The 27,658-nt window shown below is 40.2% G+C and overlaps 1 long non-coding RNA gene across 2 annotated transcripts in view; it reads left to right on the forward strand.

Annotated features, from left to right (window-relative positions):
* The window catches only part of LOC140741462 (uncharacterized), a 113,035-nt gene that overhangs the window by 9,441 nt on the left and 75,936 nt on the right, over positions 1 to 27,658 (forward strand). For both annotated transcript variants that reach the window (XR_012102063.1, XR_012102064.1), the window contains exons 2-3: positions 12,776 to 13,137; positions 15,781 to 15,845. This is a non-coding gene — a long non-coding RNA (uncharacterized lncRNA). The remainder of the gene's footprint in view (positions 1 to 12,775; positions 13,138 to 15,780; positions 15,846 to 27,658) is intronic.

Genomic DNA, 27,658 nt, shown 5'->3' on the forward strand with positions numbered 1-27,658 from the left:
GCTGCTCCACGAGGCGAGGGAAGAGATTGCTGAACCTCTGGCTAGGATCTTTATGTCCTTGTTGTCCACAGGAATGGTACCGGAGGATTGGAGGGAGGCGAATATTGTCCCCTTATTCAAAAAAGGTAGTAGGGATAGTCTAGGTAATTATAGACCAGTGAGCCTTACGTCTGTGGTGGGAAAGCTGTTGGAAAAGTTTCTTAGAGATAGGATCTATGGGCATTTAGAGAATCATGGTCTGATCAGGGACAGATGGCTTTGTGAAGGGTAGATCGTGTCTAACAAGCCTGATAGAGTTCTTTGAGGAGGTGACCAGACATATAGATGAGGGTAGTGCAGTGGATGTGATCTACATGGATTTTAGTAAGGCATTTGACAAGGTTCCACATGGTAGGCTTATTCAGAAAGTCAGAAGGCATGGGATCCAGGGAAGTTTGGCCAGGTGGATTCAGAATTGGCTTGCCTGCAGAAGGCAGAGGGTTGTGGTGGAGGGAGTACATTCAGATTGGAGGGTTGTGACTAGTGGTATCCCACAAGGATCTGTTCTGGGACCTCTACTTTTCGTGATTTTTATTAACGACCTGGATGGTGGGGTAGAAGGGTGGGTTGGCATCTTTGCAGATGACACAACGGTTGGTGGTGTAGATAGTGTAGAGGATTGTTGAAGATTGCAGAGAGACATTGATAGGATGCAGAAGTGGGCTGAGAAGTGGCAGATGGAGTTCAACCCGGAGAAGTGTGAGGTGGTACACTTTGGAAGGACAAACTCCAAGGCAGAGTACAAAGTAAATGGCAGGATACTTGGTAGTGTGGAGGAGCAGAGGGATCTGGGGGTACATGTCCACAGATCCCTGAAAGTTGCCTCACAGGTAGATAGGGTAGTTAAGAAAGCTTATGGGGTGTTAGCTTTCATAAGTCGAGGGATAGAGTTTAAGAGACATGGGGTAATGATGCAGCTCTATAAAACTCTAGTTAGGCCACACTTGGAGTACTGTGTCCAGTTCTGGTCGACTCACTATAGGAAGGATGTGGAAGCATTGGAAAGGGTACAGAGGAGATTTACCAGGATGCTGCCTGGTTTAGAGAGTATTGATTATGATCAGAGATTAAGGGAGTAAGGGCTTTACTCTCTGGAGAGAAGGAAGATGAGAGGAGACATGATAGAGGTGTATAAGATATTAAGAGGAATAGACAGAGTGGACAGCCAGCGGCTCTTCCCCAGGGCACCACTGCTCAGTATAAGAGGACATGTCTTTAAGGTAAGGGGAGGGAAGTTCAAGGGGGATATTAGAGGAAGGTTTTTCACTCAGAGAGTGGTTGGTGCGTGGAATGCACTGCCTGAGTCAGTGGTGGAGGCAGATACACTAGTGAAGTTTAAGAGACTACTAGACAGGTATATGGAGGAATTTAAGGTGGGGGGTTATATGGGAGGCAGGGTTTGAGGGTCGGCACAACATTGTGGGCCGAAGGGCCTGTAATGTGCTGTACTATTCTATGTTTTATATGAGGAGCATGTGATGTCTCTGGGCCTGCACACAATGGAGTTCACAGGATGAAGGGGGTTCCCATTGAAACCTACCAAATCCTGAAAGGCCAGATAGAGTGGACATGGAGAGGATGTTTCCATTAGTAGGAGAGTCTGGAATGTGAATAGAAGAACCTAGGGTCTGAGGACACAGCCTCAGAATGAAGGGATATCCCTTTGGAACTAAGATGAGGAGGAATTTTTTCTCAGAGGGTGGTGAATCTCTGGAATTTCTGCAAACTTAATTATGGCATTGGAGCTGTTCTTGGCCTCACAGTCGTGTATAAAGTGAGCAGAGCAGGGGGTTAAGCTCACAGCCTTATGGTGCACCAGTGCTGATGGAGATTGTGGAGGAAATGTTTTTGCCAATCTAAGCACAAGTGAAGAAATTAAGGATCCAATTGCACAAAGAGGTATTGAAGCCAAGCTATTGAAGCTTATTGATTAGTTTTGAGGGGATGATACTATTGAATGCCGAGCTGTATTTGATGAAGAGCATCCTGAGGTATGCATCTTGGCTGTCCAGATCTTCCAGGGTTGAATCATCCATGATTGAATGGTGGAGCAGACTCAATGGGCCAAGTGGCCTAATTATGTTCCTGTAACTTTTGGTCTTAACTCAAACTGTAATGCCACACTGACTGGCTGCTAAGAAGGATGTCTGATCAATGATATCCTGGGAGTATTTGGACAAGTACAATGAGGAGGCATGTAACAATCTGTTTTAATAATGGTCTTTCACTGCTAAATCCTCAGGTTATACTATTGTAGGCTGAATCATGCACAGTTTCATTGCTATACAGACCTCCTGTACTGTACCCATGCCTGTACTAACTGTGTATGCATGGGTATACTTAAAGATAGGCACTTGAGTAAAGGCATTAAAGGTTACAGGAGAAGAAAAATAAATCAGCCATGATTGAATGGTGAATCAGACTCGATGGGCCAAATGGCCTATTTTTTGCTGTTATGTCTTAGTCTTATGGGTGGATTCAGCCATGCTGGGCTTCTTGAATTTGAAGCCAGCCACTGTGTTGCAGCTAGGCCTTAGCCATGACCAATCCCCAGCCAGCGTACAGTGGATGTCCCAGTCTTAGAACACCCTGACAGCCTTCAATAGGAAGCATACCTCGGGGCTGGAGCCTCGCTTCTCTCATAGTCTTTCAAGGCTGTGCATAAGCTTTTACGTCTCCTTAAAATGAAATATTATTGAAATATTTTTATTGTTTAATTAAAAGCACATTAAATCACCAATAAATAATTGAACAGATTAAAGATCATCCATTTGGAATTAGCATTCACAGTTAGCATGACTTGGACCATATGCCTAGATAAAGGCTAGCAGCAAAAAGGGACCCACTTACTGGAATAATCAGTGACCAAGGTAATATCTAGGACAGACCTAAGACTTATAATGGCCATATAAATTACTCTGTAAATTTTGCTGTGGCTGACATTGCAGATTGCATCAAGTACAGTACTTGTAAAGTCAGGTTTTGGATTGACAATGAGCCTGAAATGGAAACGTTGCAGTTTTCAGTCATATAAATAAGTCCTAAACAAATTGAAAATAAAAAGAATGTGAAAACAGGGAGCTTAGTGTATGGGTTGAAATTGAAATTTTAGTTGTGTGAGCCTATTTTGAATCAATCGTAAAAGGAAATATTTTAATATTTTTCCTCTCTTGTATTTCATTACAATAGGTTTTATTTGTCCAGTTTTTCTATTCCATGGTGAAGCAACAGCAAGGAAAGCTGCCCACAAATATCAAGCAATCTCTGTGGCATACACTGCCCTTCCCTGACCTAGGTTCCTGTTAGGCATCAGTTCAAAAGGATCCCGGGCATCCAGAAACAGTAATATTATCAAACTGGCTAAGCAGCCAATCATATCGAAGAATTCTCATAGGAAATGTGGTTAATATTACAAAATACAGTTGAACCAAGTATGAGATTAAGTAAAATGAAATTTGTAAACAGATGTTACAGTATAAGTTTTTTTTGTTATTGTTTTAGAGCATTTTGCAACAACTATAAGGGGCTAATATACCAAAAAAAAGTCATCAGGAGTTTGTTTAAGTAGAGATTATGGATTAAAATGCAATAATGACTTATTCGTACAGCAAAACAAAACTTACTACAGGATTTTTACATTGAGTTCAAAGTTCATTTATTATCAAAGTACATATATGTCACCTTATTCCCTGCGATTCATTTTCTTGTAGGCACTCACAGGAGAACAAAGAAATCCAATAGAATCATTGAAAAACTACATACAGGCTGACAAGCAACCAATGTGCAAAAAGAAGCCAAACTGTGCAAACACTAAATAAAATAATAATAATAAATAAATAACAAAATAAATAAACTGAGAACTTGAATTGTAAAGAAGTTTTAAGTGAGTCCATAGATTGTAGAATTAGTTCAGAGTTGAGGAGAGTGACGTTATCTCCTTTGGTTCAAGAGCCTGATGGTTGCGGGGTAATAACTGTTCCTGAACCTAGTCGTGTGGAACCTAAGGCTCCTGTACTCCTTCCCGATGACAGCACTGAGAAGGGAGCATGGCCCGGATAGTAGGGGTTCTTGATGATGGATGCTGTTTTCTTGTGGCAGTGCTTCTTGTAGATGTTCTCAATGGAGGGGAGGGCTTTTCCTCTGATGGACTGGGCTCTATCCACCACTGTTTGTAGGCTTTTCCATTCTTGAGCATTGATGTTTCCATACTAGGCCATGATGCAACCAGTCAGGTTACTCTCCACTGTGCATCGGCTTTATGATAAAAATTGTTTGTACATATTTGAAGTTCCCTATCAGTCATTTCACCCGATTACACAAAGAAGGCTGCAACATCACACACTATGGACGAGCAGGCTCCTGTGTTTCTGCATTAAATTGGACCTGTGTAGAAGCCAGAAACTGGTGCAAGATTTCTGCTGTAATAATGGTGAGAATGTTTGGTTCACCAGCTCCCCTCCCTGTAAGTTCAGGGACATCACTTGTTAACTTAACTAGAAGTGAAAAGCACTATTTAGGAGGCAGAATTTTTTAATGCCACAGAGCTTATTTTCACTTATTAGGCATTCTTTTTCTTTGCTCTGAGAATGACGTGCCCATTTTTTGTGCACAGCCAGTAACTATAAAGTAGAATTTGAGAGTATTGCACACAACTGGGATAAATAAATCACAGAGTTCAAGCTAACAAACTGAGCAACAGCTAAGTGTAATTTGCAGAACTGAGGCCCACCACACTTACCATGAGGTTGATTTGGCCTCTCCACAAGTGTCACCATTCTAGTGGAGCAAATGAAAGGAGGTGCCAGGGGCCCAGTAGGCACTAGGAGCTATACAGGATATACCTATTATATTCCCAGAAAATGGATGTACTCAGAGACACTGATTACAGAGACACTAGTCCTTTATTTTATTGGACTGGAGCACTGCTAGTGTAGCACCATTGTTCAAGAAAGGAGTGATAAACCATGTAATTGTGGATCTGTTAGCTTCACCTGTGGTGGGCAAATTATCGCTATCATTATTTATTTATTTATCAAGTTTTATAACATTTTTGGAGACATTTTACTGCCCATCCCAATTTCCTGAAGCAGGTAATAATGAGTCACCTTGAACTTATTGCAGTTCTATTCATGAAGCTGTAAGGTGGGAACTCCAGATTCAAATCCAACAAAGGTGAAGGAACAACAAGGTTTTCTTCCAGATCAGGGTGATATGCAGCTTGGAGGGAAATCTGAAGGTGGTAGTGTTCCCATGTGCCCACAGCTATTGTCTTTCTCTGTGGTAAAAGTGACAGGTTTGGGAGTTACTGCCAGAGTATCCTAACCAAGTGACTGCAGTGAACGTTGCCAATACTTGACTTTGTAGCCACATACACTGTTTAATGGATGGGCAATGTTGTCTTGGATAATTTTGGGCTTCCTGTGTATTTTTGGAGCTGCACTCATCTGGCAATTGGGGAATTTTCACTCGTGGTACTGACTTCTGTCATGGGAAAGACTCTGTGGTGTCACTTGTCACAGTATAGCCGGCCTTTTAACTATTCTTGTAGCAATAGTATTTAGAAGATAAAAAGGACTGCAGATACTGGAATCTGGAACAAAATACAAACTGCTGGAAGAATTCAGTGGGTTAGGCAGCATCTGTGGAAGAAAAGGTGTAGGTTGACATTTAGAATTGAGATTCTCCATCAGGATTGAGAGGCAAGAGAAAAGCTTTATAGACTGTAAAAGCTTTTATAGATACGTGAAAAGAAAAAGATTGGTCAAGACAAATGTAGGTCCTTTACAGTCAGAAACAGGTGAATTGATCATAGGGAACAAAGACATGGCAGACCAATTGAATAACTAATTTGGTTCTGTCTTCACTAAGGAGGACATAAATAATCTTCTGGAAATAGTAAGGGACCGAGGGTCTAGTGAGATGGAGGAACTGAGGGAAATACATGTTAGAAGGGAAGTGGTGTTAGGTAAATTGAAGGGATTAAAGGCAGATAAATCCCCAGGGCCAGATGGTCTGCATCCCAGAGTGCTTAAGGAAGTAGCCCAAGAAATAGTGGATGCATTAGTGATAATTTTTCAAAACTCCTTAGATTCTGGATTAGTTCCTGAGGATTGGAGGGTGGCTAATGTAACCCCACTTTTTAAAAAAGGAGGGAGAGAGAAACCTGGGAATTATAGACCGGTTAGTCTGACATCGGTGGTGGGGAAAATGCTAGAGCCGGTTATCAAAGATGTGATAACAGCACATTTGGAAAGAGGTGAAATCATCAGACAAAGTCAGCATGGATTTGTGAAAGGAAAATCATGTCTGACGAATCTTACAGAATTTTTTGAAGATGTAACTAGTAGAGTGGATGGGGGGAGCCAGTGGATGTGGTATATTTAAATTTTCAAAAGGCTTTTGACAAGGTCCCACACAGGAGATTAGTGTGCAAACTTAAAGCACATGGTATTGGGAGTACGGTATTGATGTGGATAGAGAATTGGTTGGCAGACAGGAAGCAAAGAGTGGGAGTAAACGGGACCTTTTCAGAATGGCAGGCAGTGACTAGTGGGGTACCGCAAGGCTCAGTGCTGGGACCCCAGTTGTTTACAATATATATTAATGATTTAGACGAGGGAATTAAATGCAGCATCTCCAAGTTTGCGGATGACACGAAGCTGGGCGGCAGTGTTAGCTGTGAGGAGGATGCTAAGAGGATGCAGGGTGACTTGGATAGGTTAGGTGAGTGGGCAAATTCATGGCAGATGCAATTTAATATGGATAAATGTGAGGTTATCCACTTTGGTTGCAAGAACAGGGAAACAGATTATTATCTGAATGGTGGCCAATTAGGAAAAGGGGAGATGCAACGAGACTTGGGTGTCATTGTACATCAGTCATTGAAGGTGGGCATGCAGGTACAGCAGGCGGTGAAAAAGGCAAATGGTATGTTGGCATTCATAGCAAAAGGATTTGAGTACAGGAGCAGGGAGGTTCTACTGCAGTTGTACAAGGCCTTGGTGAGACCGCACCTAGAATATTGCGGTCTTAGAATAGGGAGTACAGAGAAGGTTCACCAGATTGATTCCTGGGATGGCAGGACTTTCATATGAAGAAAGACTGGATCGACTAGGCTTATACTTCTGGAGAATAAAGTTGCATTGTTTGCTGTGTAACCAAAACTATGTAACCAGCCTTGTGTTTGCTGTTTGCTATGTATCCAATTTAGTAGGAGAATGAAATCTCTGTATTGTCTCTGTACTATTGAACACATCAGTGCCTTAAGAAAGTAGCTAACAGTGAGAAACCAGCCTTATATTTACTATGTATCCAACTTATTTCCAGAATGAAATCTCTGTATTGTCTCTGTACTATTGAACACAACAGTGCCTTGAGAATGTAGCTAACAGTGAAAGTAAGCATGTAGAGTTAATGGTGGTAGACGGGATCGTGGAGTGGTGTGATGGTATGGGGACCAGTCAAGGCCGAGAAGGGGAACACGTGTTCCAGGGAGTAGACTAGAGCAAGTATGGGCTATGGAATGGTGTGATGGTATGGGGACCAGTCAAGGCACTAGAACAAGTATATGCTAATGCGACTAAGATAAGAAATTACTATAAAGAATACTGTGAACTAGGGCTCGGCGGACAATTAGTGACACGCTCATTAATTGTCTCAGCTTTTGTTTGCAAATAAAGGCTTAAACTTCTCGAAGAATTTTCTGTGTCTCCTGGTTATTTCAAGAAACCACGACAAAAATACTCACTGGAATTTAGAAGATTGAGGGGGGATCTTATTGAAACGTATACAATTCTAAAGGGATTGGACAGGCTAGATGCAGGAAGATTGTTTTCAATGTTGGGGAAGTCCAGAACAAGGGGTCACAGTTTAAGGATAAAGGGGAAGCCTTTTAGGACCGAGATGAGGAAAAACTTCTTCACACAGAGTGGTGAATCTGTGGAATTCTCTGCCACAGGAAACAGTTGAGGCTGGTTCATTGGCTATATTTAAGAGGAAGTTAGATATGGCCCTTGTGGCTAAAGGGATCAGGGGGTATGGAGAGAAAGCAGGTACAGGGTTCTGAGTTGGATGATCAGCCATGATCATACTGAATGGCGGTGCAGGCTCGAAGGGCCTGCACCTATTTTCTATGTTTCTATGAAAGATTGCAAGTATATAGCATTAGAGATATTGCTGGGATAGGAAATGTCATTGCTGACTGGTGGGGGAAGGGGAAATGGGAACAATATTTCTGTGGCTGGTTTAGTTGGTTTTCAAATCAATGTTGAGCACACAGATGCTGGTGATGGTAATGCCTTTGAATGTCAAGGGCAGGTGGCTAGACTAATGGCCATTGCCTGGCATTGTTCAGAATCAGAATCAGGTTTATTATCACTGGCATGTGTCGTGAAATTTGTTAACTTTGTATATTTGTTAAATTGCATATTTGTTGTGGCCAGATATGCAATTTAATACTCATACATGAATGTTTTTGAAATCTTATTGAATATATGTATTGTTACTTCACTTTGTGAAGTGTTGCGAATGGAAATAAATTTATACAATCACCAGTTAACATTCCCACTTTTAGCTTAATGATAGAAGGAAGAGTATTGATGAAAATACTTGAGGCTCAGACAACTTCACTTGATAACTTGCACAGTGATTCCTGGAGTTGCGATGACTGACCTTCAATAACCTGAATTAGATTTCCTTGTGCAAGTCACCACTGGACTTCATTGTTGGGCTGTTTTCCTCTCACTGCCCATCAGTTCAGCTGGGACTTCCTCATGCCATCACTGATCAAAAATACCACCCGATGACGAGCACAATCCCTAAACCACTGGAAGTCAGCTTTGATCACTGAAAGATCAAGACTAAAATACATTCTGGGTCAAAAGGTCCAAATGAAACCCAAATTGGGTATTGTTTAACAGCACAGCTGATGGTACCTTTCATCACTTTGATGATGACTGAGTGTAGATTGACTGATGTTTCTGAACTGCATCATGTTTTAGGTACAAGAATAATTAAAAGGCCGGCTATACTGTGACAAGTGACACCACAGAGTCTTTCCCATGATACAAGTCAGTACCACGAGTGAAAATTCCCCAATTCCAGATGAGTGCAGCTCCAAAAATACACATTATTCCATTATTTTCGTATAAATTATTAAGACTTAAATGTAGGATGCATAAAAAAGAAATTTATACGTAATATAAAAATGGGCTATGTGGTTGATAATGGGGAACATATAAATGACTAGTTGGTTGGGTAAAAATGTTGGGTAAAAGAAGTGCAGCAAGACAAGGAAAGGGACAATACTTAGGAAAATACTGAGAGGAATTGTGATCTCAGCACTTTGGCCCAGCGGTTAGTTCTGCTGCCTCACAACTCTACAGCCTAAGTTTGTTCCTGACTTACAGTGCTGCCTTATGTTGAATTTATGTGTCCTCACTTTGATCACATGTTTCTGTCAATTGTACCAGTTTCCACCCATATCTTAAAGGCAGGTAATTGGCTGCTGTAAATTAGAGTAGGCTTTTTAAAATTTATTCATTTATGGGATGTGAGTGTTGCCAGCTGAGCCAGCATTTATTGCCCATCCCTAGTTGCCCTTGAGAAGATGATGATGAGCTGCCTTCTTGAACCGCGGCAGTCCCTGGGGTGTAGGTACACCCAAAGTGCTGTTAGGGAGGCAATTCCATGATGTTGACCCAGTGACAATGAAGGAATGTTGATATGTTTCCAAGTCAGGATGGTGAGTGACTTGGAGGGGGATTTCCAAGTGGTGGTGTTCCCAGGTGTCTGCTGTTCTCGTCCTTCTAGATGGTAGTGGTTGTGGGTCTGGAAGGTGCTGTTTTGGTGTGTTGTTGCAGTGCATCTTGTAGATAATACACACTGCAGCAACCATTCATCATGGTGGAGGGATTGGATGCTTGTGGAAGGGGTAACGATCAAGTGGGCTGCCTTGTACTGGATGGTGTCAAGCTTCTGGAGTGTTGATGGAACTGCACTCATCCAGGCGAGTGGCGAGTATTCCATTACACTCCTGACCTGAGCCTTGTAGATAGTGGACAGGCTTTGTGGAGTCAGGAGGTGAGTTACACGCCGTGGGATTCCTACCTGCTCTGGTAGCCATGGTGTTTATGTGGCGTAGAGTAGGTCAGTGGGAAAGGGATGTATAAAAAAAAGAGATAGATTTGAGCGAACTACTTGCTGAGCTATAGGGCAAAAAGAACAATGGGAATGAGATTTCCGTATTGTGGGTCAGCATGGGCATATTGCATTCTTCTGTTTTATAATAAGGTGTGGAGAAACTGAGAGGCCTTGGGATGCATGTCCACTGATCCTTAAAGATGGTAGGGTAGGTCAATAAGATGGTTAAATAAGCATGTGGTCTGCTATGCTTTATTAGCTGAGGAAGAAAAGGAGATTATACTATACAGTATGCAGCACCAGTTAGATCACAGCTTGACTACAGTGTACAGTTCTGGACACATGTTAGAAGAAAGACATAATTGCACTAGAGTGGGTACAAGGGAGTTTGTTGAGGGTGTTACCAGGAATGGAAGATTTGGGCTGTGAGAAAAGATCAGGTCAGCTGTTTTTTTTTGTTGGAATAGTGGAGACTGAAAGGGAATTTATGAAGGGCCTTGTTAAAGAAAATAAAGGAGCTGTTTGCTGTAGGAGAGTAGTCAAAACTAGGGTTTTTGTGTGATAGGGCAGATAAGGAAAGGTTTTTAACATCTACAGTGGGAGAGATTTGGAACTCACTGCCTAAAGAGGCAGAAACCCTTATGACAGATAAAAGATGTCTTGCTTTGCACTTCACGGGGCTGTGAATGGCACTGGAAGGTGGGGACAGATATGATGGGTTAGATATCTTCCTTCATTTTCTCTGGTGCATTGAGAAATTCTTATTTTTTCCTTCTCCAGCTGCATAAGCTGAAAGATCCCGTGATAGCTCCACCCCCACCAACCCTTTCTTCATCAAGTGTAATTTGACTCCACAAAATTTACTCAGAAATGAGAGTACTTTCAAATGAGCCTGGTTTACAGGAAATAGGGCTGCGATGTTCCAGATGGTGTGGACTATGCTACGGAAAATTTGCCTCAGTTTTATATCCTTATGAATATAGATGGACATGACTTCTTCTCCCACTTTTTTTCTCCTCTTTTCCAGAATGTATTGAGCTTTTACTAGGTTGCCAAACTTAAGAGCCTTGGTTTCTATTGTCCCTGCATGAATTTTGTGCAGTTGCTTTTAGGCTGAAACAACTTTGTAGCTTGACATAACACTCACTGAACAACAACAGGAAGGTGCTGATCTAGTCATCTGCAGTGGAAACATTGGCCAATACTGTCTAATTATAGTCTGCTGCTACTGGCTGAAGTCAGCTATTACATTGGATTGATCATGAGACTTCCTTGAGCAACAGAACTTAGATGTCATTGTAATTTTTAAAATTACTGCTGATTAATTGTCACTTCTCTTTAGTGTGAAAGTGGTAAAACTGTTATTCAGCTTGACTTTTAAGTGTAGAATTTATTCAGCAAGGATAAAAAGCTTGTTCAACTGCCTGGATGCTTGCATCTTCATGAAACTGCTAATGACATATAAAAAAACTCTTAGCAGGAGTTGCTCCTTTATTATATTTTACCACCGTATTAAAAAAATCACTTTTACTAAACTGGTCAAAGACAATTACTGGGTTAGCGTTTAAACATTATCATTCAATTGTAGGGGCAGCACTAACACTGTTACCTTGCCTGCCAAGGGTGTGATCTTATGACCAGTTATCTTAGTTATTTTGACCATTCATGTTATGCTTTGTAACTCCAATGCACAAAACTATTTGAAAGAAAAACACGCAGTGTGCATTTGCTGACGCAATGACGTCTGCCATTCACGTACTTCTTACATATAACCATAATGAGTTATGTAAACCACAAAGAATGCTTAATCAAACAATATATTTACAATATTGCTCAAATATTAATAGAATGTTAAATACACAACAGTTCCGTTCGTTTATCAAGGCTATTATGGGCACATTATACAATGTGCTGCTTTTCTAAGAAGTCGTGCAATTGTATCCTGCAGAAGGTACATTAGTTTCCGTTCTGCTTATAGCATTCCACATTATCTTTGAGTACAATGGGTATTTTTCAGCTCTATATTTATGTAGCAAATATACATGAAGTTAAAGTGTTAGTGATAGTAATGGTGACTATGAAACCATTGGGTTGTCAGGGAGAAGATTCTGGTTCATTTAACAGTTAGTTAAATGATTAGTTACTTGCTGACCAAGCCACTTAAGTCAAAGGTAATCAGAACACAAAGGAGGCTTTCCTTCCCTTTGATGTTGCACATCCCAGAAATGAACTTCCATAAATCCTTTACTAACAGGATATTCTAGATCCTACAATTTCTTTGTAAGGTAACTTCATTTGCTAAGCTTATATGTTCCAACAGATGTTCATTGCACATACTTTTTGAACTTTTTGGCTGGTCACAGTTAATTAAGTTGAATTCTGAACAATCTTTAGGACTTTAGCTTGATGCCTTCTATAGAAATTATACATGTCAATAATTAAGATCTTCTGAGTTTACTGGGATCCAAAATTCTGTAATTCTTGCAGGCAGGCAGGCGGAGGCGGTGTTATGATGGCGCTAAGTTGTGGCTCCTTTGTGTTCATCTATGAAAACAGCTTAATTTCTACTTTTAATATCTCTCCTTTTCCTTTTCAGGGTGGATGGGATTCTGTTGAAGACCCTGACCTGGAGTTACACTCAGACTTCGGTTCTTTGCAGTGCTGGGACCCACTCTCGGGGGCTCATGACCGGCCGCTTTTCAATATCTCAAGGACGTGGCCTAGAAGACAAGTGCACCTTTAAGGGTTCTGGGGTTTTGCGGCTCTGTGGATGGGCTAACTGAAGCATCGTGGGAGAGAACGGAATGTCGGGAACAGATCAGCTGTTGGAGGCTCTGCACTCGGCAAGATGTGCTCTCTCTGTCTTTCTCATGGGTGGGTGAAAGATTGTTGCCGACTCTTGGGTCACAGAACTCAGGAAAAGAAAGTGGCATGACAGACTTTTAACACTGTAAATTGGTGAGTTGTTTTGTTATGTCTCCCCTCTCGCTGCGAAAGAGGAGCCCTCTTTTGCCCTTTATTAGGGAGATACAGAAAGCCTGTGTCATGTCGAATTGTCAGGTGAACGATTAGTTTTTGTTGGACTGCAGATCTATTGTTTACTTGGTGGGTGGAGGGTGCTGAGGCATTTGTGTGGAAGTGGGTGGGGGGTGAAGGGGGAGTTTGTTGCTTTCCTGCTGCCCGTGCGTGGGAGCGTGGAGTTGGAGGTGGGGGCTTTAAGGTTCTAACATTTTTAACTGTCACTCTTTCTTTGGGGCACTCTTCTGTTTTCATGGATGTCAGAACTTCAGGATGTATATTGTATACGTTTCTCTGATAGTAAATGGAACTATTGAAACAGTATACTCTCTGCAGGGTAACCCATGATACAGGTAATACTGATCAGACAATATCCCTCTGACAAAATGCTACATGAGGCAAAAAGTTAGGGACTGATTGAAATGACCTCAAAAGAGTGTGAACAAGAACTTCCTACTTTAACATATTATAGGTGCGTAGAATAAAATTGTGATAGTTGCTTCCCAAGCTTTAAGTCCATACAGAAGGGCACAGGGCCACATTACGATTTTAAGTGGTGACTAATAGTAACTAGTAACTAGCAGCAGGGAATAAAAAGAGGCCCAAGTCAAAAGACCTGTAGTACATGCCAAACTAATTGAAAAATTCAATGTCAATCAGCGATAACTGGAAGGTCAAGTGGAATTTTCCTTTTATACTTTGTAAAGAAAAATAATTTATTAATCATTGTGGACATTTTTCAGTTATGTGTCGCTGTTTGATTTTCAGCTTCAGTATACAAGGGCACAGTGCTCTAGCTGGTCCATTATCCAACTGTGAAATAAATTAGGGCACAAAAGTACAGTGCAATATACATGTTAAGTTCTGGCTCTGGTGTGCCTGGAGAAATCCAGACAACTCTATTTGTGGTGCTACATTTCTTCATCCCCTTCAGTCTCAGGACTTAACACTTGCCACTGATATGATAGAAATGATGTCTGTGGTATTGACTTGTAACCACTGATGCCAGTTCTAATTCTGGGAGGCCACTGGCTTCAATAATGACATCAATAAACTGCCTGGGCAGCCAATTAGGCTGAAGCACTTTTGTCTTTGACAAGGTTCCGCACAGAAGGTTAGTTAGGAAGGTTCAGTCGTTAGCTATTAATATTGAAGTAGTAAAATGGATTCAACAGTGGCTGGATGGGAGATGCCAGAGAGTAGTGGTGGATAACTGTTTGTCAGGTTGGAGGCCGGTGACTAGTGGTGTGCCTCAGGGATCTGTACTGGGTCCAATGTTGTTTGTCATATACATTAATGATCTGGATGATGGGGTGGTAAATTGGATTAGTAAGTATGCAGATGATTCTAAGATAGGTGGCGTTGTGGATAACGAAGTAGTTTTTCAAAGCTTGCAGAGAGATTTAGGCCAGTTAGAAGAGTGGGCTGAAAGATGGCAGATGGAGTTTAATGCTGATAAGTGTGAGGTGCTACATTTTGGTAGGAATAATCCAAATAGGACATACATGGTAAATGGTAGGGCATTGAGGAATGCAGTAGAACAGAGTGATCTAGGAATAATGGTGCATAGTTCCCTGAAGGTGGAATCTCATGTGGACAGGGTGGTGAAGAAAGCTTTTGGTATGCTGGCCTTTATAAATCAGAGCATTGAGTATAGGAGTTGGGATGTAATGTTAAAATTGTACAAGGCATTGGTAAGGCTGAATTTGGAATATTGTGTACAGTTCTGGTCACCGAATTATAGGAAAGATGTCAACAAAATAGAGAGAGTACAGAGGAGATTTACTAAAATGTTACCTGGGTTTCAGCACCTAAGTTACAGGGAAAGGCTGAACAAGTTAGGTCTTTATTCTTCGGAGCGTAGAAAGTTGAGGGGGGACTTGATTGAGGTATTGAAAATTATGAGGGGGATAGATAGAGTTGACGTAGATAGGCTTTTTCCATGAGAGTAGGGGAGATTCAAACAAGAGGACATGAGTTGAGGGTTAGGGGGCAAAAGTTTAGGGGTAACACGAGGGGGAACTTCTTTACTCAGAGAGTGGTAGCTGTGTGGAACGAGCTTCCAGTAGAAGTGGTAGAGGCAGGTTCGATATTGTCATTTAAAGTAAAATTGGATAGGTATATGGACAGGAAGGGAATGGAGGGTTATGGGCTGAGTGCAGGTCGGTGGGACTAGGTGAGAGTAAGCGTTCGGCACGGACTAGAAGGGCCAAGGTGGCTTGTTTCCGTGCTGTAATTGTTATATGGTTATATAGTAGTGGAGATTGTGCTGAGCAGAAACTTGTACATCATTAAATCCTAAAGTACATTTTGTCTGTTAAATATCTGATTAAAGGTGATGATGCTGGGAATCCACCCTGGTGTTGAATGTGGATACACTGTGGTTTTGAAAGGATAAAACGTGGAGATGGCAGGTTTGGTGTTGAGATCTAGAAAAGCAGTACCAAGGCTTTGCTGCTGCACCAGAGCTTTTGAAATGATGGACCTTTGTGAATGGGCTTTCATGTACTTCATATCCTTTCTCTAGTAATTTCTAATCATTGTGGCTGCTGACTATTCATATAATGTTGGACATATTTACAGGTCTATCATCTTCAGTCTGACCGGATCAAAGCATGAAAAAGCAGAGGCACTTCTGTTTAACAGTTGTAAGTATTAGAAATTTTATGGAATATTTTAAGACTTTTTCTGAAGAAGCATTTTATTATTCTGCCTTTTGATACTATATATGCAATATTCAAATAATTTACCAGTTATTTGCACTTAACTTTTATGTCCAATTATGAAGACATTACTCTCCCGTTAATCAATAACATTCACAGGTAATGTTCACTGTTCATTTGTGTCTAAATTAAATAGTTGAGAACTTTCAACTATGATATATAAATATGTTTTGGACAGATGTCTATTTTGAGCGTTGAAAATTTAAACAATGAAATTTCTGAGCCTGTTGAATTTGGATCTTAACAGATAGGATTTAATAGGCATTCTTAACAGTAATGAGACTTAGATGGGATTTAAACTTAAATTTATTTCATTTCCTTTTCCTCCTATCTGGCATCTCTAACCTTGAGCTTGTTTCGACTTCTGCCTAAGATAAGTAGGATGAACAGCTTTTTTTTACTGGTCGTCGATGTGCTTCACGAAATAAGGTTTTGACAGGATTGTAGCTGGTGCTGAGGAAAATGGCCTCACAGTGGTATTTGGGAATGTAACAGTAGGTTTGAAAACAACATTCTGCACCTCAAATAATGATGTACCGGTTATAGTTCCTTTGGATGCAACATGTTGATTGGATGTTTCAGGGAGTATATCTTGCATACCAGCAGATGACTGTTCATCTGTCACATCTTTCCCAAGTAGTTCAGAAGTGACCTGATATAACTTTGTAGCTGATGTAGATAATATGGCAGTTTTTTCAAAAGCTGTTTCAGCCAAAGGGGATGACACAAGTATAGCAGGAGCTGAAGAAGACCTTAGAGCTTTGTTTTCTTTAGTTACTGTGTGCTGTGCTGGACTTTGGTCAATTAAATTCTTTCCCAAGGCTAAAAGTTGGACCTGGTTGGCTTGAGTCCATCTACTCTTGGCACTTGCAGATTGATTAACACTGCCCTTATGAGAAACCGGAACATAATACTCCAGCATTTCATAGTGCGATGTATCCTAACAGCAAAAAGATAAGTAAAGGCACAAAATGTGAAGTGAGTAATCAGCCTGCCAAATTGATTTAACACGTAACATAACAAAAGAGCTATTTGAGGGAATAATAGTTTAAACCAAAGGAAATTATTTTCATAACTGTAGGATATAATGTGCATTGATTGGTTAACAATGGCACAAAGTAGTCATTTTGAAACAGAAAACCACTAAACCGATGTCATTGGTTAGCTCTGCAAAAAAAGCTTAAGCGTAAAATAAAATGCTAAGGTTCTTTGGGAATGTTAACTGAGGGGTACAATAACCCTGTTAAAGGCTGGTCTCACTCAGAGTTTGAGTCAGTAGGCAGTGAAGCATGACATATTAGAAATGCCCATGCAGCTGGGCTTATTCAGTAAAAAGCAATTTCATAACAACCATTGGAATATAGTTATACTGTAGTAACATATTCCAACAAACTGCATAAAGATGAGCATTTTAAACAAAATTTGACACCAAGTCACTTATGGGACAGGACAGGTGAAAAGCTTTAAGTTTTCAGGACAATTTTAAAGAGGGAAGGAGGTGACAGGTCAAGGGAATTCAATATTAGGGCACAGGTGGCTGAAAGCATGGCCATTAATAGAGGAATATTTAAAATCAGGGAATATGGAAATGGAAAGCAAACATTTTCAAGAGTTTTAGAGTTCTAGGAAGTTACTGAAATTTGAAGGGATAAATTCATGCAGGGGCTTGTAAACAAGGAGAATAATTCAAAAATTAAGCCTTTATTTTACCAAGAGCCAATATCATGGGTGATGTATCACAGGACCTGATGTGATAAAATCACCATCAGCAGAGTTTTGGATGGTTTCACACAATGTACCAGTTGGGGGGCTGGCTTGGAGAAAATTGGTGCCAAGAGATAATAAGATAAAATTGAGGATTCCAGTGTTGGATGAGTTGAGGAAGGGGAACAGATCAGTGGAAGTAGGATCAAGTGGAGAATTTATGTGGAAAATTGCTATCATTATCATAAGGCTGCCAGAACTATTAAGGTTATCAGTATTTTATGAGGCACTTATATTTTTTGTGCAATAGATGTTATTGTGATTGAAAAAAAAACTGAGCTACACATTGGATTAAATCAGAATAACTTACATTCCTTGTAACATTCCACTTACTCTGCTAGAGTAGAAAGCATTTTCGTCTGCAGGCAATCTGTTGGGATCCGAAATTTTAAAAAGATCTGTTATTTTGTTTGCCATCCCACCTGAAGGAAATAAGGAAAGTATTAGAAAGAGTACTACTTCAGATGTTTCAAAAGTAATTCCCAGTTTGTCCAAGATGAGAAGAAGGTAAATCCTGTGCACTGAATGGTTAGTCCCAACTCTTGTGTACAGTGCTCATTTTTTTTTTCTTGCTGGTTCATTGAGAATAAAGATAGTCAGTTCAGAAGGTGAATAACAGTTGAGTGTGGAGCTGGGTGGAACAGAAGCAATTTTCCAGAGCCCATAGTCAAGTAGTCAAGGTAATATCATCACAATAACAGATTCACTCAATACATGTTGGACAATTGATTGATTGTCTGGAACTTAAGGCACTTAACCACACGTTGCTCTGCGATGACACCAGTGCCAAGCTGTATGAGTCCTAATGCTCTTCCCTTGGACAACATTGGTGGTGTGGAGAGGGGAGACTTGCAGCTTGGGCAACTGCTGGTCTTCCATTAAAAAAAACCTTGCCCAGGCTTGCGCCCTGGAAACTTTCCAAGGTGCAAATCCATGGTCTATCAAGACTAACGGAGGCCTACACACACACACACACACACACATACATATATACATATGTGTGTGTGTATATTTAATATTTCTACTGCTATGCTGTGAGGTATTTTATTTTAACAACATTCAATGTTCATGCCAAGGGGCTGGAGACTACCGTCCATTTATCTGAAGGGGCTACCGTCTGGGAAGTCTCCAGCCCCTTGGTATGAACATCGAATTCTCCAACTTCCAGTAATTCCCTCCCTCTCCCTTCCACCATCCCACTTACACTCTGCCTCCTCTTCTAGCTGCCTATCACCTCTCTCATGATTCTGCCTTCTTCTACTACCCATAATGCTTTCCCCTTAGATTCCTTCTTCACCTCTCCTGCCTATCCCCTCCCTGCCTCCCCTCCCCCACTCCTTAATCTTTCCTCTGATTGATTTTTCACCTTCCCCCCACCTTCTTTATAGGGCCCCTGCCCCCTCCTTCTTTAGTCCTGACGAAGGGTCTCGGCCCGAAACGTTGACTGCTCGTTTCAACGGATGCTGCCCGACCTGTTGAGTTCATCCAGCTTATGTACATGTTGATTTGACCACAGCATCTGCAGTGTACTTTGTATTTTATTTTAGCAGTTTTCTCTAAAAACAATGTATTCTGCTGGTAGAGTGTTTTGGTTTCAGCTAAAGATAGGAGGGCATGTTGTTCAACCTAGGAATATTGTGTCAGCTAATCAGGATGGTGAGGTGGAGAGAAGGTTCTAGAGCGAGTAGGGTGGTGAGAGATTTCTGATGGATGGTACTCTAGTTTGTAGTCTTTTGGAGGGAGATGCAGAGAGGAAAGGTTCAGGGAAGATGCCTGGAGGATCCTATCCAAACAGGAGAGCTTTGTGAGACAAAAGAGTCCAAAAAGGGAAGTTCTAACTGTGATTGGTGATGAAAGTGGTAAGCCATCCCACTACCAAAACAAACTCCAATGCTTATGTGCACATTTAGACTGGTTAACTGTAATGGGCCCTTTTAGCTTTTATTTTCTTTCTCTTTTAATAGTTTGATAAAGTTAAAAATTGGTAAAATGCTTTCTTTATAATTTTATGCAATGCATGATCTGCTATTTCTTGCCGATCGACAATTGTGTATTCTCAGTATTTACACAACATTTGCTCAAATCAATGTTCCTTTAATTGGAATTCCCAATGTTCCTGTTTGGTTGAACCCCAAATCACTCTGACCCTAGATGTATATTGTTTAAGAAAACTGGCCTTCTCACCACTGGGTCACGTGGCTGTTAGCAGAGTTAGCTAACGAGCCAAGTTTGTATATGAGCCCCAGGTGAGAGAGTTACATATATACCCATTTAAATTCAGTTTGCAAACAGATTCAATCAGGAAGTCAGACAGAATAGGCAAAGAAAGCACATAGAACACCTGAAGATACAGGATAAATAGCAATTGTCTCTGTTCTTTTCTTTGATGGCATTTCTACACTATTGATTTCACTGAAGAGTTCTACTTCTCTTCCAGCACTATTATTAACCTTGCTTTCTATTCTCAAGTGATGATGACCTTCATAGAATGTGAAAATTTAATTAAGATTATTTCAAAAGATAGTACATTCAGCAAGAAACATCACATTACAGAAATATAACCATATGTAACCATATAACAATTACAGCACAGAAACAGGCCATCTCAGCCCTTCTAGTCCATGCCGAAAAATAGTCTAAAGACCATAATTAATAAATAACACCATAATTTATAATTTATAAGTGTATAATTTATGTTTTTCTTATGAATGCTACCTATTTGATACTATGTGCCTGCGATGCTGCTACAGGTAAATTTTTCATCAAACTTGTGCATACTTGACTTTGACAATGTTAAAGCAGCAGAAAGTCCGTGAAATTGAAGAAATGAATGAACTGCTCATTATGACACAATCATGTGATATATCACAGCATGTTGAAATGGAATTTAACCATTTGTGCTAATGCAAATCAGAACTTGTAGCCTTGGATTTGCAAATTATAAGGAAATTGTTTTTGAAAAATCCCAGCTATGTTCTCTAAAATGACTGATTTAGTTGAGTTGTTTAATTGATATTGTTGAGGTAATGCACTGGACAGGGAATAGCATCATATTAGGTCTGTACAGCACATGCTACAAGATAGACTGTCTTCACATTCAAGAAAGGACAGAATGTAAATTTCTACACATTATCCTGACTGACCTTATTGAACATTTCAATTTCATTTTCAGTGGAGGAAAGGAAAAGGCTGCATGATATTTAAACTGATGAATATGAATTTAATCTCATTATATGCTTTAATATCATAACTATCATTCATCTCTAAGAACTCTCAAAACATCAGCTTTGCTTCCAAATTAGATGAACATTAATGACAATACCATTTCCCTGTCCCAGAGGGAAGAAAACCTTGCCGCTGGTACAAAGGAATTAATGATATGGTCAAGGATTAATGGAATAAATGAGATTATTCAACCCCTATTTTTGGTATTTCAGGCAAGACTATCCACAGATTAATTTTGCTTGACCTATTCTGCAATTCATTAAACATTTGTTTCCAAAGAAAATGTTAATGCCGAACAATAGCTTCTCATTTTCTGTTCTGTCTTATCTTCAGTTAATGCCACTAAAACATTTGTAAATTCTGTTCGTGAAAGGATTTTAATTAATTTATGACTTTCAGTGACGGATACAGCAACAACACAGTTCCCTTTGAAGCATTTCATCACATCTTGAGTACAATCCTCCTCTTACTTCAGGCAAGGATTTATCATTAGAAAATAATTATAAACTTTTCTTGGGTATTTGTGTTTTGTGAAAAAGTTACAGGTTCTAAATCATACAAGCAAGAAATTCTGCAGATTCTGGAAATCCAAAGAAATGTACACAAAATGCTGGAGGAACTCAGCAGGTTATGTAGCATCCATAGAAATTAATAACAGTTGACATTTTGGGCCGCAACCATTCTTCAGGACTGGAAAGGAAGGGAGGAAGACATCAGAATAAAAAGATGGTGGGAGGGGAAGAAGGATAGCTAGAAGGTGATAGGCAAAGCCAGGTATGTGGAAAAGGTAAAAGGCTAGAGATGAAGTAATCTGATAGGAGAGAAGGGAGTGTACCATAGGCTAAAGTGAAAGTGGAGGGAATCAGGGGGAGGTGACAGGCAGGTGAGGAGAAGAGGTAAAAGGCCAGAGTGAGGAATAGAACAAGAGGGGAGGGAGAGGATTTTTTTTTACGGGAAGGAGAAATCAATATTCATGCAATCTGGAGGCCACCCAGACAGAATATAAGGTGTTGCTCCTCCACCCTGAGGGTGGTCCCATCGTGGCACAAGAGAAGCCCATGGACCACCATGTTGGAACAGGAATGGAAATCGGAAATTGATTGGTGGGACACTGGGAAGTTCCACTTTTGGTGGATGGAGCGGAGGTGCTCGATGAAATGGTCCCCCAATTTACGACAGGTCTCACCAATATTAAGGAGGCCTCATCGGGAGCACCGGATACAATAGATGACTCCAGAAGATTCACAGGTGAAGTGTTGCCTCACCTGGAAGGACTGTTTGGGGCCCTGAATGGAGGTGAGGGAGGAGGGGAACGGGCAGCTGAATGTTCTAAATCGATAGATAAATGGAACTAGCACTCTGAATGAATACTGTTTTCCTTATGAATTCCTAAGAGTTCTTCATAAAGGATTTGATTATGTTTGTTCAAAAGTATTGGAAAGAAAATTAAACCTTTAAGAAGGGGTAGGAATTGGGGCTTGTTTTATAATTTCAATATACTATTTCACATATTAGGTTACATTGAGGTGGGGATTCCACTTTGGCCAGAAGCAGCCATACAGATATAAACGGTGGCCAAAATTACATAGGCTTTGGAAAATGCATATATCCAGCATTTTAAAATTAAAATTATTAAAAAATAATGTTCTAAGAAATAGCCTTTGATATAAGCTGGAAAGTTGGCATGGTTTGATTAGTCTATCTTAAAACAGATTAGTCATAGAAAATAATTTTTAACTAGAATGTCCCAAACTTTTGCTGTGAGTTATCTGATTGTAACTGCATTGGAAATGACTCTCAAAAGGATTTTGAAGGAACATTTTCCTGTACTATTGGGTCATTGGTAAATATTTGAACAGTGCAGAATAAACCAGTTTAATTAATGGAACCTCCTGCAAGGCCCATAAACTAATGCAATTAGTGGAAATTCCCAATAAATTTAACAAGTACTAAAGATCGCAGAAATTTAGTTTGCACCAAATAGAACTTTGAGCTTAAAATTCTAGGGCCTTTTGTGGGGTTAAGAAAGTATTGGAGGAATAATATCAACACAACAGTACCATTCTGTATAGCTCTATGCCACTTTCTATTATCAAGGTTTTGATTTTGAAGAGTTACATGTATATAACAGATTTCATGACCTGAGTGACTTTCCACCAATTGGAGTACATTTGAAGAACAGTTGCTGATATAGCATAGGAAATAGGTTAACCAAATCCAGCACAGCAGTCTCCTAAAGAGAACTGCTCAATAAATAATTATGTAATCCATGTTAGTGATGTTGGTTCAAGAATAAATGTAGGCCAGACTAGAGACCTGGAATAGAAGGGGTAGTTCTTCTCCTATGCAAGGGTCATCATTAATCTGACCATGCTACAATATGCTGGGTGCATTGAGGTGTCTCAGGTTGACTGAACCTTGTGATTTACCCAGATCTGTGGTGTTTTTCTTGTTTAAAAAACATAAAGGGAATGAATGAACTTTGAGGAGATGTGGGTTCACATATGGCATCCAAAATGCTACTTGACCAGACTCTATCAACTCCTGAATCTTTTGGAAGAACACAACCCTGGCAGATCTATGTTCTTGTGATGTTGTTGCTATCCATCCAAGGAGAAGGCGATTTCCCTTTATCCAAGTAGTGAGTATCTATGTTTTTCTGCATGTGGCGTTGAACTGCAGATTGGGAAGCAAGGCATCTGTCAGGCAATAGAGGCTGCAAGGTGATAAGGATCTTATTCTCTCCAGGCACTGGATGATCTAAAAGGTCATTATCACCACTACCTGAACCCTAATGTCTGGATGCCCTGCTTCTGAGACATTTGAAGATAGGAAACACAAAGTACCCTGCAGATGCTGTGGTCAAATCAAGATGTACAAACAAGCTGGATGAGCTCAGAAGGTCGGGCAGCATCCATTGAAAAAAGCAGTCAACGTTTTGGGTCTTTGAAGATAGGAGCTTGGTTCCAGGAAGGCTCTTGGAGGTCCACACATAGCATACAGGCCCATTGGTGTGTGGACGTGCCCTGCTGCTTGTGAACCATATCCCCAGCTATGGGTAAATAGCCCCACTGCTTTGTGGGCAGCTTCGGAAGAGTCAAAGGCTACGGGAGTAAACTGTAGACAGCAAATCAGTGAATATCCTTCCAGCAGCTCCTGCAACCAAGCTGGTGCCAAATGTATTGCTACATAAGCTTTCCTCTGAACTACAGTGGTGAGGACTTGACAAATGGGCATCTCTGGATCTCTATACACTCTGCCCAGGCTTGTGATGATGATCAGCATCACCCATTGTCCTTTGAAACAGACAGATGCCAACCACAATATTTGAATAACCTTGTGTGTGTATGTATATATGTACACACATATACACACACACACACACATATATATATGTAGAGAGAGAGCGATTGATTAAGCGTTCTTGTTCATTTAAATAACTCGTTGCGGGTTATATGTATAAATACATGAATTGCATGTGTCATCACGTTACCACATGATACATGTGCACCTCACTTAAAGTAAACATGAAGTTAAACACGCATTCCCAGACTCCCATGTCTTCCTTTGAATTAGTTTAATGTTTTGAAGTTACAAAACATAATAGTGGTGATGATGAAGTATTTTTGAAACAAACCTGAGATGGCTACTGACCCGTTGAAGCACAGTGAGATGTTCATGTTTTAAAAAATGAAGTGAGAAATGGTCAGATTTTAAAAAAACAGCCCAGCAAATCCAAAGAAAGTCAAGTTTAAAACAAATGAAGTAAATGGAAAAAAAATCAGGGTTCATAAACAGCGAGTACTGGATGATAATAAAAGCAGAAATGGCTGGCTACGTCAGAAAGATAGACAAATTTGATAACACAACAGATAACTGTATTTTATATATTGAGCAAGTTGAACAGTATTTTGAAGCAAATAAAATAGTCAATGAGAAACAAGTGCTAATTTTGATGAGTGCATTGGGTTTGAAGGCATACAGTTTGCTTTGAGGTTTAACTGCTCTAACCAAAACATTCAAAATGAGCTTTGATGATATTGTGAAAGTGATGCAGGAACATTTAAAACCGAAGCCATTGTTGATTGCAGAACACTTTGGGTTTCATGAGCAGAATCAAAAAGACAGAGAGTCCATTTCAGCGTACATGGCTGAAATGAAGAGATTGTCTGAGCATTGTCAGTTCGGGGATAGGCTTAATGATATACCAAGAGATTGTTTAAATTGTGGAATCTTAAGCATTCAAAAACAGCTCCTAACTGAAGCACAGCTGATACTTAAAAGAGCAGTTGAAATTGCTGTATCAATGGAAGCAGCGGACAGAGACACAATTGAGTTGTAGTCAGATATGGCAGTGAGCATGAACAAAATTGCAACTTCTACACAAAAAGCTGCCTGGCTGAACAAATTCTTTTACCATTGTGGCAGAGGCTCACATACACCAGACCAATGCAGGTTCAAAGGCCAAACTTGCAGAAAATGTAACAAAGTAGGACACATACAAAGAGCATGTCGGGCAGACAAAAACAAATAGACTGCTCAGGGAAGAGAAAAAAGATAAGTCAAGTTGCAGTTTCAAGAAGAGTGCTAATTTGCATGTTGTTGATGAAAAATCTGATAATGATGTGAGTGACACAGGACTGTGTAGCCTTGAGATTTACAGTATGGAAATTAACAATAGATAAGCAGAATGATTTATACCAGAAGTTCATGGCAAATTAATTAAAATGGAATAAGACACTGGTTCGGCTGTTTCAGTCATTCCACAAAATGAGTCTGAACAGCATTTTAAAGATACTAAACCAAAACCTGCAGATATTCAGCTAAGAACTTACACTGGAGAAAAAATAACTCCTGTGGGAATGACATTTGTAACAGTGAAATACAACAATCAACAAGCCACATTGAGCTTGCATGTGGTAAAAACAGGAAGTCCAGCATTGTGGAGACGTAATTGGCTGAGACAACTACAACTTGATTGGAGATCTATCCACCATTTGCATGCCTCATCCCCTGTAATAGAGTCAACTGAAGGCGAATTAAGAAAGGTACTGGATGAATCAGATTGGTACAGGGGTTTACTTTCACAAGAGAGAGGTGCCAGTGAGGGCATCACACATGCTACCTGCTTCATTCTGAGCTATGTTTCATACATAGAAGCAGACGGATGGAAGCTTCATTATATAATATGGCCGCCACGGTAACATAGAGATTAGTGCGATTTATTATGGTTCAGGGTGTTGGAGTTCAGCAATGCTGGAATCCTCTGTAAGGGGTCTCTGTATGTCCTCCCCATGGAAAGCTTGGGTTTTTACCTGGTCCTCCGGTTTCTCCCACAGTACTGGGTAGGTTAACTGGTCATTGTAAATTATCCCGTGATTAGGTTAGGGTTAAATCAGGATTGTCAGGGATTGCAAGGCGTGGTGCTGCTCAATGGGCCAAGAAGGGCCTACTCCACTTATATTGCTAATGAAAATAAACATATCCATGCTACATAACTACAGCCAGATTACACATTGATTTTACACCTCGATTCAATCACACAATAAAATTGATTTCTGATTGAATTTCTAGACCATGTTGTTTATGTGACATGTTACCTTGTCCCTTTTGATGTGGGACAACTGCAATGTTGTGTCATCTTTCAAAAGAGGCAGAGTAACAAGCAGGTCGATGAGTAATGATGAAAACCACTTTGCCAGATACAGCATAATCAGAGAGTAAATTAATACATAGAATCCAATGATACACTGAATCATCACAATCACATTAACTCCAGCCTGTAAGGGCCAACATTCCCTTAGGACTCAGTATTTATGTTAATTTTAAATGATAAAACTTGGGATGAAATGGTTAGGCTTAACTCCGAGTTGACTTCCTGGATCCAATGTCAAATTGTGCATTTCATTTCACAGAGTTCTGATTTTCTGCTGAAGCTAAACAGTAATTTTCCATGTTTATCCAGTCTCAGGGCTTTTCATATTGAAACTGCCACTCATCCTTTTTCAATGACAGAATAATAGAAAATACAGGATAGAATGTTAATGAGAAGATCACCCAAGTTTGCAGGAACTATTCATTTCTTGTTAATGGACAATTTGCATTTAGATCAGAATCCCTGTAATCAGTAGGTTAATTATCCTGCAGATGCTGGAAATTCAAACAACAACACACACAAAATGCTGGTGGAACACAGCAGGCCAGGCAGCATCTATAGGGAGAAGCGCTGTCGACGTTTCGGGCCGAGACCCTTCATCAGGACTAACTGAAATTCGGTTAGTCCTGACGAAGGGTCTCGGCCCGAAACGTCGACAGCGCTTCTCCCTATAGATGCTGCTTGGCCTGCTGTGTTCCACCAGCATTTTGTGTGTGTTGTAGGTTAATTATCCTGTCAAGTTTTTGTTTACAACTCTCTGTTGTTCATTATTTTGAGGGGAAAAAACAGTGCCAGTTTTAACACAGGGTATTCTAAAGGTTTGGACAAAGAACAATCCATCACAGGAACAGGTCATTGATCCGACAACGTCAGTGCCGAGCATAATTCCAAATGGAAGTACAGTGCCTATAAAAAGTATTCACCCCCCCTTGGAAGTTATCATGTTTTATTGTTTTACAACATTGAATCACAGTGGATTTAATTTGGCTTTCTTGACACTGATCAACAGAAAAAGACTCTTTCATGTTGAAGTGAAACAGGTCTCCAGAAACTATCTAAATTAATTGCCAATATAAAGCACAAAATAATTGAT

Source organism: Hemitrygon akajei, chromosome 18 (genome assembly GCF_048418815.1).
Source record: "Hemitrygon akajei chromosome 18, sHemAka1.3, whole genome shotgun sequence".
NCBI classification, from domain to species: domain Eukaryota; kingdom Metazoa; phylum Chordata; class Chondrichthyes; order Myliobatiformes; family Dasyatidae; genus Hemitrygon; species Hemitrygon akajei.